Source organism: Macrobrachium rosenbergii, chromosome 28 (assembly GCF_040412425.1).
Source record: "Macrobrachium rosenbergii isolate ZJJX-2024 chromosome 28, ASM4041242v1, whole genome shotgun sequence".
Taxonomy (NCBI): domain Eukaryota; kingdom Metazoa; phylum Arthropoda; class Malacostraca; order Decapoda; family Palaemonidae; genus Macrobrachium; species Macrobrachium rosenbergii.
In genome coordinates, this window is record NC_089768.1 from 9,845,716 (window position 1) to 9,858,967 (window position 13,252).

At 38.0% G+C, this 13,252-nt stretch overlaps 1 protein-coding gene across 2 annotated transcripts in view; it reads left to right on the forward strand.

Moving 5' to 3' along the window:
- The window catches only part of LOC136854025 (uncharacterized), a 536,874-nt gene that overhangs the window by 187,495 nt on the left and 336,127 nt on the right, over positions 1–13,252 (forward strand). The gene's annotated exons all lie outside the window — the stretch shown is intronic.

The window sequence follows — 13,252 nt, forward strand, 5'->3', positions numbered from 1 at the left end:
AGAACATGAACCCTATTTCTATGGAACAAGCCCACAGGGGTCGTTGACTTGGAATTCAGGCTTCCAAAGAATATGGTGTTCGTTCGAAAGAGGTAACAGAAGGTAATGGGGAATACAGAAAGTTATAAAAAATAACAGATGAATTAACAAATTAATAAATAAATAAAAATATAAGTGACATGTTAAAATACTGGTTGAATTGTTTAGGGCAGTAATGCGTTGCATCTTCGCTTGAACTTCTGAAGTTCCAGCTGCACGACATCCTCTGGGAGGCTGTTCCAGAGTCCAACGGTGTGAGGAATGAAGGACATCGGAAACTGAGAAGTAATAATAATCATAATAGTAAAAAGAAGAATTAATTTATGAGAGTCGGTTGCGTACTGGGATTCTACTATAATGCGTTTCGGGAATGCATCTGGTACAGGTGTAAAAAGGTTGATTATTCTTTATGCTTCCATTCCAAGATATCGAAGTTGTTTTCATACTGTTCGGTCGTTCTCATTGAACTGGAGTAACACTCTCTCTCTCTCTCTCTCTCTCTCTCTCTCTCTCTCTCTCTCTCTCTCTCTCTCTCTCTCCTGTTATTTAAAAAAGAAAACTTTTATACAAATTTCACAATGTTTATCTTGTCTTCTATTTCTTACTGTGCACAAAGACGTCACGTTACTGATGCTTATCCGGTTTCACCGAAATTACTCTTCTCGAAAACTTTATAGTTTCAAGTTGGAAGTGAAATCGCCCTACGACTTTCCAGACATTACTTGAGGAAACGGAGAATCTTCCTAGTAATTAAAATCCTGGAATTCTGTCACCATGCGAGAGTATACTTCACTGAGAGTGTACTTCACTGAAAGTATACTTCGTTGAGAGTGTACTTAACTGAGAGTATACTGCATTGAGAGTGTACTTCACTGAGAGTAAACTTCTCTGAGAGTATACTGCACTGAGAGTATACTTCACTGAGAGTTAACTTCACTGAGAGTATACTGCACTGAGAGTAAACTTCACTGAGAGTATACTGCACTGAGAGTAAACTTCACTGAGAGTATACTGCACTGAGAGTAAACTCCACTGAGAGTATACTGCACAGACAGTAAACTTCACTGAGGGTATACTGCACTGAGAGTATACTGCACTGAGAATAAACTTCACTGAGAGTATACTGCACTGAGAATAAACTTCACTGAGAGTATACTGCACTGAGAATAAACTTCACTGAAAGTATACTGCACTGAGAATAAACTTCACTGACAGTATACTGCACTGAGAGTACACTTCACTTAATTATACCTCACTGGCAAAAAACAAGCGAACAAACCAACGGTCTAACAAGCAACCCCAGCAGTCCCTCCAAGAGAACTGTTCACGGTAATGACAGTTGACGACGAATAGAAGTCAAGATAAGCTATGACAATAGATCGTCTGAGGCAGAGAGAATAAAAAGGAAGAAGGGGAATGTGGTGGATCTGCCGCAGGACGCGTAGGAAGCGGATAGGGAGTCTCTCTCTCTGTTCGGAGGGGAGGGCATCATCAATGGGGCCGCCTCCGACTTGAGTACTTGTAATTTCCCTAAGTTCCCTTCCGCATAGCAACAGTAATAGACAAGGGGCGGAGGGAAGGAGGGGTTTTGGCGGGGGGGGGGGGGGCGTTGCGTCTTTGTCTGTGACTGTCTGTCTGTCAGTCTATCTGTCTGCCCGTCTGGTTGTCTGTGTCTGCTGGGTATATATGGCGGAGTGATAATGACAGTGCGTTTTACCTGTTTACTGCCGTTCTCAGACCTATTGCACAGAGGGATTTACGATTTACAGGTTCCTGTCATTAATCGGTTCGTTTTCAATTTATGCGAAAGAACGGAAGCTTAAATAAGAACCACACTTAGTTTATTATGGAATGCACCGTTATGTCTTCCCTTGTTCCTTTTCCGCGAAATAACACTGTCAAAAGAAACTCTACTGGCAATGTTTTCAGAGACTGCGCGATAATAGATAACACTGGCGTCTTCTTCTTCATGCAGTTGAACTCGGGTCCGTTAGGAATTCCTGGGGAGTCAAGTGGCAGAATTTCGCGTTTGTACAACTGAAACGCTTTATGTTCATGACAACATAAAACCTTGGACATCTCGACCATTAAATTGCTTCTCTGAGGAAGGGACTGTGCGGCCAACTCTCTCTCTCTCTCTCTCTCTCTCTCTCTCTCTCTCTCTCTCTCTCTCTCTCGTCTTTATTTGTACAACTGAACTCCCTGTCTTTTACGTCAGAATCAGCTGGAGAAAAGGGACGTCTTATTATCCGCAGTACTGATCCTTAACTTAACCTTCTCATGAGATCTTTGTTATGCAAGCGAAGCTTGTTTTATTTTCGTGTTGGAATACTGACTGCGATATCTCTTGCATTCATTTATGAAATTGCGTATTTTATGTGTTTATATTGAATTGTTTGTAAATAAATACGTTAATGTTAAGATGATATTGAGGAAGATAAAGATTTATGCGATAAGGAAAATGAAAATTCAGACATAATTAGATTGCCATTGCGTGTTCTATATATGGCTTGAGGAATTCTCTATTTAGGATGAAATGGAATTGTAAGACTTATTTTTTACATAGAAAATACTCAGTTGTTTAATTCCTCCAAGAAAAAGGCTGTATTGAAAAGATGGAAAACTGCCTGAAGTAAAACATTTCACCAAGCCATTTTAATAACGATAACAAAACTATCGAGTTTTCTAAAGTATACGTCTTGATAGAGCTCTCGTAGTATCTCATGACGTTATAAATATACTTAACTGTAACTACAACCGTCGCAGGAAATTATTTTCAAAGATAAATGAGCGTTATAAGAAGAAAGAAGAAGAATTCTTAGAAGTATGTGTTCCAACGTGAATCAAAAATTACAATTCACAGAGTGCTTTTTTTAAACACTTGAAAACCAAGACAATTTTTAGAATGCGAATTGAAAGAGTTTGAATAGCTGTAAATTCTTGCTACGATTTCGGTGAACGTCCTCTTTGCTTATATTTTGATTTACTGACAGTATTGTTGTTTTCGATGACTTTATTCCTCGTACGGATAATAACAGTTATTCATTTGATTTTTTGTTCGTTGCCTTTATGCTTAATGTTTGTTTCGTGTCTTCAGTATCGATGTAGTAAATTTAATATGTAATTTTTATTTTTTCCATAATATTGAAAATTGTGGGGTTTTTTTTCGGTGGTATAATTCTCTGTATATTATTCCTCAAATTATGACAGATAGTGGACACTTGTAAAGCAGCCATTAGGACTACATCAAGCAGATCCCATTCCTAACTGTAAGAGGAAGTAGGAGAGCAAAAATTATAAGATAGAAGTAGAATTATATAGGTCCTACTATATCAAATGTAATCTGTAGAAGTAGAATAGGTAGGTCCTACTATATCAAACGTAATCTGTAGAAGTAGAATTAGATAGGTCCTACTATATCAAGTGTAATCTGTACTCGTATATTTATTTTTCTGCTTGAAAACGATAGTCTGTTGGTGTCAAATTCACTTTTACAATTGCTGTTGTCCACCCGGATGCAACCTCTTTTACCGTTGGCCCTACAGAATGCAGCTGCCTTGGTCCGTGATTCAGGACCGTACACGACGTCCCTTCGATCAGAACTGGCAGTCTCGAGCCTTTCTCGGCAATATAACGCTATGGGTACACTATTGTATTAGATAAAGTAATCAACATTGAATTGAGAAGTAACAGGCTCAAGGTAACGCCTTGGAGTATGCCACTTTTGAGTTAGTATCGTAGGCTCTCGTATGCAGAGGGGTCGCAGCATCTTTAGTCCTGCCAGCCAGGCATCTCCAGAGATTTTCATTCTAGAGAACAGCAGACCTCTGGCACTGAACAGTTTGTCTTTCATGTATCTCAAAAGAATACAGATGATAACGTTGTGTTAAACGAGTAATTCAGAAACGAGTAGTTCAGAAGACCCAAGATTATGAAAGATAGCCAATGAAATCAATCAGCGGTGGTCCAATTAGAATTACCATCGGAAGGTGAAGGGAAGTTTCCGCTTTCAGCCATTTTGTTAAAAAAGCGAAGGTCCTAGGATGCTGCTTATACCTACAAAGGAAAAGAATATTTCCAGCGAAGGTATGAAATATAAAGCGTAATACTTACCTTTGAGAAAACTTTAGAATTAATTTTTTTCAGTACGCATAGAAAGGAAGCTTGCTTGGCGGCAGCTTCCTAACACTAATTCTATACCTTACTTGTCTTGTCTTGTCTTTGAGTATAACATATGGAAGATACTCTTTCTGTGGTGGCTGAAGGAAACGGTTAATCTTTCACTTGCTAAAACAACCTATGGTCATGTCCATAAACATTTTATTTTATATTAAACTCTCTCTCTCTCTCTCTCTCTCTCTCAGGGGGTGGGAAAGGATCAAAGCCTTTAAATGCAGTGCAACCTAATGATCAGAGAAAAATACGAAATTAACTGTTGAGAAAAATAGCCAAGGCCTGGTAAAATGCGACGAGAGTATGAAGTTTTTAATGTTAATTGAAACTCTAGCTTCTAATAGTAATATGAGACGCTGAGTAAGTCAGCTTGATATTTGATTTGAACACTAAAATTAATTTGTTGTAGGTTTTGACATAGAATATGCTTGATAGCGGCTAATTAGGGAAAAGTCATTTGATCACTCTTAACTGCTATAAAGCTTAGACGAAAAAATCCCCTGTAATTAAACGCCAAAAGAAATGGTTGATTCATTACTTTTATGCGTAGATATAATTAGACTGGAATGAATGAGTGTTATTAGTTTTTTTATTGAATGATGGCTGAAGTTCACAAAAGTGATCATTTCTGAAGAACGGTAGAGGCAGAGTATTTAATAAGAGAGGCCTTATGAATATTAATCTATCACTGGCGGATCACGTATTGTAGGCATGATTCAGCCTTAACACCAAATAGTTTCTGGATAAAAGTGTATGAGGATGAATGCTCTTGGTCTGTGATTTTAAAACTGAAGTAATGATGGATTTTTATTTCTTTAAAATGTAGTTTTATGTCTTAAAATGAGATTGTTTTGGTGAAAGTATTACAGTACCGGAATGTCAGAGATTCATCTGGTAGTGTGCAGATAGTAAACACTTTGACATGCAGTCTTTTTTTATCGGAGTGTGAACATCGTTATCAAAGGATTTTACGAGTGTCACCAGTACTTCCTTTTGCCGTGATAATGAAACAGATTTTTCTCCATAACGTATGTCAGCATGAGATTTGAAACGGAAGTGGTTCATCTCTGTAAAGTAACAGTGAGATGTTTTTCTCACCTCAGCCAAATAACTTCCTTGCAGTAGATTTCAAAGTTTGGTTATCTAAATGTTTCTTAAATCAAAGTATGAATATCCACAGTTGGTCACATAATTCTGATTGTTTTAAATCACACAAACACACACACACACACACACACATATATATATATATATATATATATATATATATATATATATATATATATATGTAATATCTATATATATTGAATTATGTGCTTTGGTAATTGGTTGGCTGTGTTTGGTGACAATCAGTTCATAAAGGGTATGAAGATAGCAGCCTCATACTAAAAGACTTGCTAAGAAATGGTGTATGCGATAGTTGAAAATAGATATGTGTATTGATACGTGTATGTATGCACATGTATAAAGAAGGCAAGGCCAGCGTTCCTCATAAGAGGAACTTTTGTTTCATAGAGATGAAACAAAAGTGGCGAAATAAGAGGAAGAGTGTAAGCGACAGAAACCACTTAAAAGTATGGCTTTCATTTATAAACTTACTCGTTCATTTCTGTTTTTATGCAGTTCTGTACGTATTAGTGTTCACTGAAATATATTGGAAATCATAATATACCTGCACCGTAGGGGCTTAGTGCCGTCAGTGCACCTCACGGGGTGCATTGTTGGTATCACTAAAGGTTCTTTGCAGCGTCCCTTCGGCCTCTAGCTGCAGCCCCTTTCATTCCTTTTACTGTACCTCCATTCATATCATCTTTCTTCCGTCTTGCTGTCCACCCTCTCCTAACAATTATTCCATTGCAACTGCGAGGTTTTCCTCCTGTTACACCTTTCAAACCTACCTACTCTCAATTTCCTTTCCAGAGCTGAATGACCTCATAGGTCCCAGTGCTTGGCCTTTTTCCTAAATTCTATATCCAATTCATTTCAACATGATAACTGATATGGGATCGACTATTTTCTGTTAAGGGTTCAAAGCTAGCGGTAAGAAACAAGCTATTTAAATAACTTCATAGATTCACGTAAGTATATATTGCTGTGGGGAAGAGGTACATACTCACACATACTTACATTTATCACTGATGCCCTGTATAAAATTAAGGAAGTATCGCACAAATAAATAACGTGACGCTTCGATGAAGTTCCAGCAGTGATATTGCCTCTCACCACGATAGGGAAGAAGAACTGGTGCGTGAGGCCGCGCTAGTCATAATGCATTTGCATTGAGCATTGGAGGCGCGTGTCCCTTCCATGTCGACTCGCATCGCCGGCGATTATTTTTCTTCACGCCCTATCATGCTCTTTTACGTCGCATTAATGAAGTCATGATAAGATGTGTACTTTACTATTTAGCTCACTCACCGCTCACTTGTAATAATATTTTGAATATGCAAATTATCATGTCCACACGCATAAAGAACCAGTATTATTATTATTATATTATGTAGAAGATGAACCCTATTCGTATGGAACAAGCCCACAGGGGCCATTGACTTGAAATACAAGCTTCCAAAGGATATGGCGCTCATTAGGAATTAAGAGAGGGTAAAGGAGAACACAGAAAGAGATCTCACTTATTAAAAAAAAAAAAAAAAAACCGGCCTTCTATGCCTGTAAATTACACGATTCCAAGATTTCGTCGTCGGGGTTGGTAAGTCAGAATGCGGAGGTCCACACCAGTGCCCTTATTCTCTTGAACCTCTTTCCATCCTCACTTGAGAGTCGCCTTTAGGCGAGGTCCCTTGCTATAACACAAGGACGGCTTAATCTAAACCAACCAGCCTACAGTACCTCTAGATCTCTTCCATAGTCATCTTGTTTCCGTTGTCCTTGTATACACCAGTCCACCTCGGGAACACCCAAAAGCCGTTAATACTCACTCGCCATCTCCTTCATCTTGGTTAGTCGTAATAGATCAGTTCAGGTCTCCTTCCTTTCTCTGCCTCGCCCCTCAGGCTACCTCTCTCTCTCTCTCTCTCTCTCTCTCTCTCTCTCTCTCTCTCTCTCTCTCTCTCTCTCTGAAAGTTACTATGCAAAGCACAAGATATTCAGAGTGTTTTCTTTGCAGGTTCGAGTGTTTGGAGTCATTCCACAGGGTGTTAAGTTTGGCGCTTTGCATCTTGGTTGTATTAATGGCATGTTTCTGTTTTGCGATCCGTAGTGCCGTCTATCGTGTATTTTCTGTAAAAAAAAAAAGGGAAAATACAGATCAGAAAGTTTTAATGATTCTTTATGTTGTTGAAAAAATTGTTATCGCTGTTTTCATTATTATAGACAATAACTAAAAAGTTATATAAAATTTGAAGTGAACTTCACACATTACTTAACGCTAAAACTGTGCTAACTCTCGAAAATCCTTAAGGATATTATTATTATTATTATTATTATTATTATTATTATTATTATTATTATTATTATTATTATTATTATTAATAGTGGAAATATAACATCGAGAGCAACTCATGAAGCACTGTCAAATAAGTATATACCCAGCTTTAAATTATGTTTTATTCAAACAGTGATTTAGGTTTGATAAGTTGCTAACGAGGTTAGAAATTGAGTTTGGTCTAGTAACTTGTTATTTATGTTTAAAGAAGCCACCGGAGTATCATCCACGATTCAGCAGTTAAAGTCTGAATGCAGTAACGACGGTTTTGTTAGTTTTTTCTTGTGGCATCCCACGTTAAATGAAGCGCGCCCATACTCATATGTACGTATATGTATATGTATATATGTGTGTGTGTGTGCGCGCGTGCATGCGTGCGTGTGTGCGTAACGCGTGCGCATACAGACGTTTTCTATTCAGTACATCTGTCCCACCTCATTCTTCCGTATATTTTCTTTCGCTTGCCATGACGCCACTTTTTTTCTTCAACCCGTGTGAGGATTTTATACTGCATGGCGCGTGCCTTGTGAATAGCTCTGCGTAATCAAAGCAAGTCAGCTTTCGCCATTCTTGTGGTACAGTTTTGCCTTGCATGTTGGACTCTGGATAATTTAATTATTGGTTTCTGCTCAGATTATTTCGGTCGAATGAAAGCTTACAGAAAGTGATTCCATATACAAAAAATATTAGTTGCGGGAGAGGAGCCAATGATTTTTTATATACAGTATAGTGGAGGTTAGTGGGTCTTTGATTGCAGCAGAGGAGCCAATAGTTTTTTTTTTTTTTTTTGTATACTAGAGGCTAGTGGGTCTTTCTAGCCCGGGGCCAAAGATGACAAGAAAAATAAAATTAGATATACCGGGAAGTGATTTGCATTTCCCTAGATGTTAATTCTCTTAAGATGCTGATAGAGTGCATTTCCACGACAACAGCAGGACACTGAATGCTTTTTTTAATTTTCTGTAAAATAAAACTATTTTGCAGCCCTCTATCCTCAGTAGTTTTAGTTTTATTCACGGTTAAAGTTAGCCATGATCGTGCATCTGGCATTGCTATTGGATAGGCCGCCACCGGGCCGTGGCTGAAAGCTTCATGGGCCGAGGCTCATACGGAAAACCCGATTACGCCGAAGAAACTTCGGCGCATTTTTTACTTGTTTTCCTTTGTGCTTTATTTATGGAATTGCCTAAGTGGTGGATTCTGCTTGATAATTCCGACGGAAAGCTTCATCAGTTCTCAGCTACTGTTGAAATCTCACGTCCTGCGAGAATCTTCTTGCTGAAGAAAGAAATTTTGCTTAGTTCACTTTAAAACGCCTCTGCTGATAGCAGACTTTTGAACTTTTTTCTTTCCAAAAAAGCTGCATCGAGTAAAGAAAAATCTATTCATATATTACTTCATTCAAGTGCGGGTTCGCCGTACTTTCTTAAAACCAGTTATTTCCACTCCTTTTTTCAAGTAATTTTCCCCGCACTATAAAAGAGATAGTTTTAACTTTTAACCACCCCAGATTTCTCTTTGGAAGTCAATCAAGAAACCGCCCTTTAGAATCAAACTAGAAATTATATTTACCCATTGTTGCACAAGATTCTTGCACAAAATAGTTAAAATATTCACTTACTATATGAGGTCAGATTCAACCTTGCAGTCAGGCAAGTTGTGCTCCTTTAGTAATTTACTTTGAGCTTGCCGTTCGTGCTACTTAACGGAACAAATGATTCTGTCCTCATTGGTTGCTAAGAATCTTTGTGCGTCTCAATTCCGGCTTAAGCTGCCCTTACTGATGACCTAAGAAATTGTACACGGTTAACGTGTTTAGGAAATTCTCCTCTCCAGCACTAAATAAAATCTCACTCTAAACATTCCGCTGTTTAGTCAACAATGGGTTCTTCATTAAATGAAAGATAATTGCTTAATTTCTCAAAAATTACTTGGTTGTGCTTCGTAAATCTTTAGTCATGCAATGCGATTCCCAAGTTCCCCCTAATAAAGGTCGAGAAAAGTGATTATTAAAGGGGAATTTTGTTTTCGCTTATTGTGTAAGGATTTGTGAGTTACCCATGTATGAGGTTTCTCCATTTTTTCAGACAGAAAAGATCGTACATAGATTTAATTTTTTGTAAGCTAAACAAGAATTGTTTGAAGGCGTAAGCAGTTTTTATCCTATATTGTGTGACGCCGATTACTTCAGCCTTGCAAAATTAGCATATGTCAATTACTCAGCACTATGCATATTCTTCCTTCAGAGTAAGAAAGCCTTTCTTGCTCAGCTTAAGTAGAAATTCCTCTGCTCTACCGAGGCAAGAGAGATCTTTGTTAAAGTCAAACAGGAGATTCACCTTTGAAGCCAATGAAAAACTTTTCCTCCGAAAAAAGTTTTTTCTTCATGTCAGGCAGGGAAGATATCCTCTCTCAATTTCAAGTAAAATATTTACTGGTCCTTGTCTAAGCAAGAAGTTCTCTCTCTCTCTCTCTCTCTCTCTCTCTCTCTCTCTCTCTCTCTCTCTCTCTCTCTCTCTCTCACAAAAGTTCCAAATGGCATAAAACCGAATAGATTATCTTTACTACGTTCATCGTAGGTTTTGCTATATTTTCACTATAGGAATTAAATCGTGGAATAAGTATTATACACGAATTCTCTCACTCTCAAAATCCAGTGTGTATCTCAATATACAGACACATTTTAACCGAATATGTTGCGATTCCATCAAGTATTAGCGGAATAAGGCATCAGTTGTTACGAAGTTGCCCCGGAAAATCGCAGTGGCTGAAAAGTGAAATTAGCGCTCAGTTACCGATAGCAATTTCATTTACATACGCCGAACGGCGACGTTGTTTTGCGAGATTAAAAGCGCGTTTGATCCCTTGCAGGTTACCGCTTTCAAAGCGTTTTTGTTTATCCGATATTCAGTTACTGTTGACAATGAAGAAAACGAATTTTTATAAACGTGTGGTATATATATATATATATATATATATATATATATATATATATGTGTGTGTGTGTGTGTGTGTGTGTGTGTGCGTGTGTGTATGTATATAAATTATATGTATGTATGAATGTATATACAGTATATATATGTATATGTGTGTATGTATACGTATATTATAACAACAGCTTTATTTTTCTGTCTTTAATGTATTTAGTCACAAGAGATATCCGAAGCCTTGTGTGAGAAGGGCATAGTGGATGTGGGTAAATTGTACGGTACAGCGATTAGTTGTTTATCTACGCAATTGAGGGATTGAATATTTGAATTGAAATGAATTGATTGAATATATGACTAAATATTTGAATTGATGTATTTATCAAAAAGATATTGAGAAATTAAATTGAAATAATGTAATCATCAAAAAGAAATTGAAAAATTTAGGTGGAATCAGATTTATCAGCCAGAAATCATTTATAACTGCCTTTGTAAAGTCTGATGTCTTGAAGTCCATAATTCTAGATAATAAGTTGATTCACAGTGTATTAATCCAGTGTTTGTTTTTCCGATATCTATCCAACTTGAACAAGGACTGTTTAATCATGCTTGCAGTTCTTCCCTGTTATTAACGAACCTCATTGTCTACTCATTCGCTTTCATCGTTCCCTTTCATGTCAAGAAACCGATAGAATTGTTTGGTCTTTGTGATGTGCTTCCAACTATTTCTCGTGGTTGAGAGAGACGGAGGGTGAGAAAACGAGAGGATTGAGATCACATTTGCTTCATGTAAATACTGGTATGTTACTTTGTAACAGATTAGATTAGTTCCTTTTGGGGGGGGGGGGCGTTGTTCTCCGTCAGTGCACCTCATGCTGTGCACTACAGGCATTTCTTAAGGTTCTTTGCGGCGTTCCTTCGGCCACTAGCTGCAACCCCTTTCGCTCCTTTTTTACTGTACCTTCGTTCATACTCTACTTTCTTCCATCTTACTTTCCTCAACCCTCTCCTAACAATTGGTTCACAGTGCAACTGCGAGGCCTTCCTCCTGTTACACTTTTCAAACCTTCTTACTGTCAATTTCAGTTTCAGCGCTGAATGACCTGATAGGTCCCAGCGCATGGCCTTTGGCCAAAACTGTATATTCTGTTCTATATTCTCTTTGTAACGGAATTTTGAGTTCGTTTTAGAAATAGCAACGTCTAAACATGAGTGAATTATTCTGTTGCATAACTGCTGTGGTAACATGCGAGACTGGCGTACTGTATGTTGTTAATACAGTGCTTGTTTATTATTTCATTATTATATATTTCTTACCTTCTTAAACGTTAATTCACATGGAAAGTAAAGTCTAGGAAAATCAATACACCTTCAAATAAAACAACGAAACATAAGGCAACACCCACCAACTCGTACTTGGCGCAGCATCACTCCCTCCGTTCAGAAGCTCAGCTCAACATTGTATAATTATTGAAGCGCTGTTATGTTTTGTGCTAAAGATAAATGATTATTTTTCGATTCGTAGCAAGGCAACAATGGCGGTAATTAACTGACATTATGGCCAATTGTCGTTTTGTGTTGGGTATATAATTGTTAAGTCACTGCGCTCACATCTCATTATAAATAAAAAAGATTTTTTTTTTTGCAAAATACTTCTGTATTTATCGTCAGTGCTCCTCTTTTGCACCTCTCCTCCCCAACCTCCACCCCCTCCACTTTTATTTATTCAGAAGACCCGTCCCCCACCTCCCCCAGCCTTTTATGTCCCGTAATTATTTTTATACGTTAATGCGACAGAGTAATGCTATTAAGGGTCACCGTGCCGCTATATAATGATGCATTTGAGATTCGCATTATTATTATTACTATTATTGCCGTTGTGATTTTGTCGCCTGATCATATCCTCATTTTTTGAAAATTTCTCTTACTGTTTGACCATGTTTGATTTTAGTTTTAGTTTTCTGTAAAAGAAAACTGTTGTGCCGGCTTTGTCTGTCCGTCTGCACTTTATTCTGTCGGCCCTAAGATCTTAAAAACTACTGAGGCTAGAGGGTTGCAAATTGGTATGTTGATCACCCACCCTCCAGTCATCAAACATATCAAATTGAAGCCCTTAGCCTCAGTAGTTTTTATTCTATTTAAGGTTCAAGATAGCCATAATCGTGCGCCTGGCAACAATATAGGACAGGCCACCACCGGCCGCCGTGGTTAAATTTCCATGGCTGCGGCTCATACAGCATTATACCGAGACCACCGAAAGATAGATCTATTTTCGGTGGCCTTGATTATACGCTGTACAGAAAACCCGACTGCGCCGAAGAAACTTCGGCGCATATTTTACTTGTTTACTTCTTTTTATTTGGGGATTTATAAGTTATTGTGGAAAAGGGAAATATTCAGCTTGTGGTAGGGTATTTCTCCATATACTGATTCCTGAGATAGGACGTGTTTACATTCACTAGATACAGACCAGCGAAATGTGATAACAGATACGGGCAGATATCTTATCCTGTGTTCACTTGGCATCCTGAACGAACCCGGTTATTTCGACATGGAAATGTTCAAAGGCATTTGGTCTTCGTCTTGCTGAAAGGAAATTCCAGTTACACTGGGTTCCACGCGCAGTTGCAGGCGCATATGCATAATATTTATGTGTGTTGATTTCCGCAAT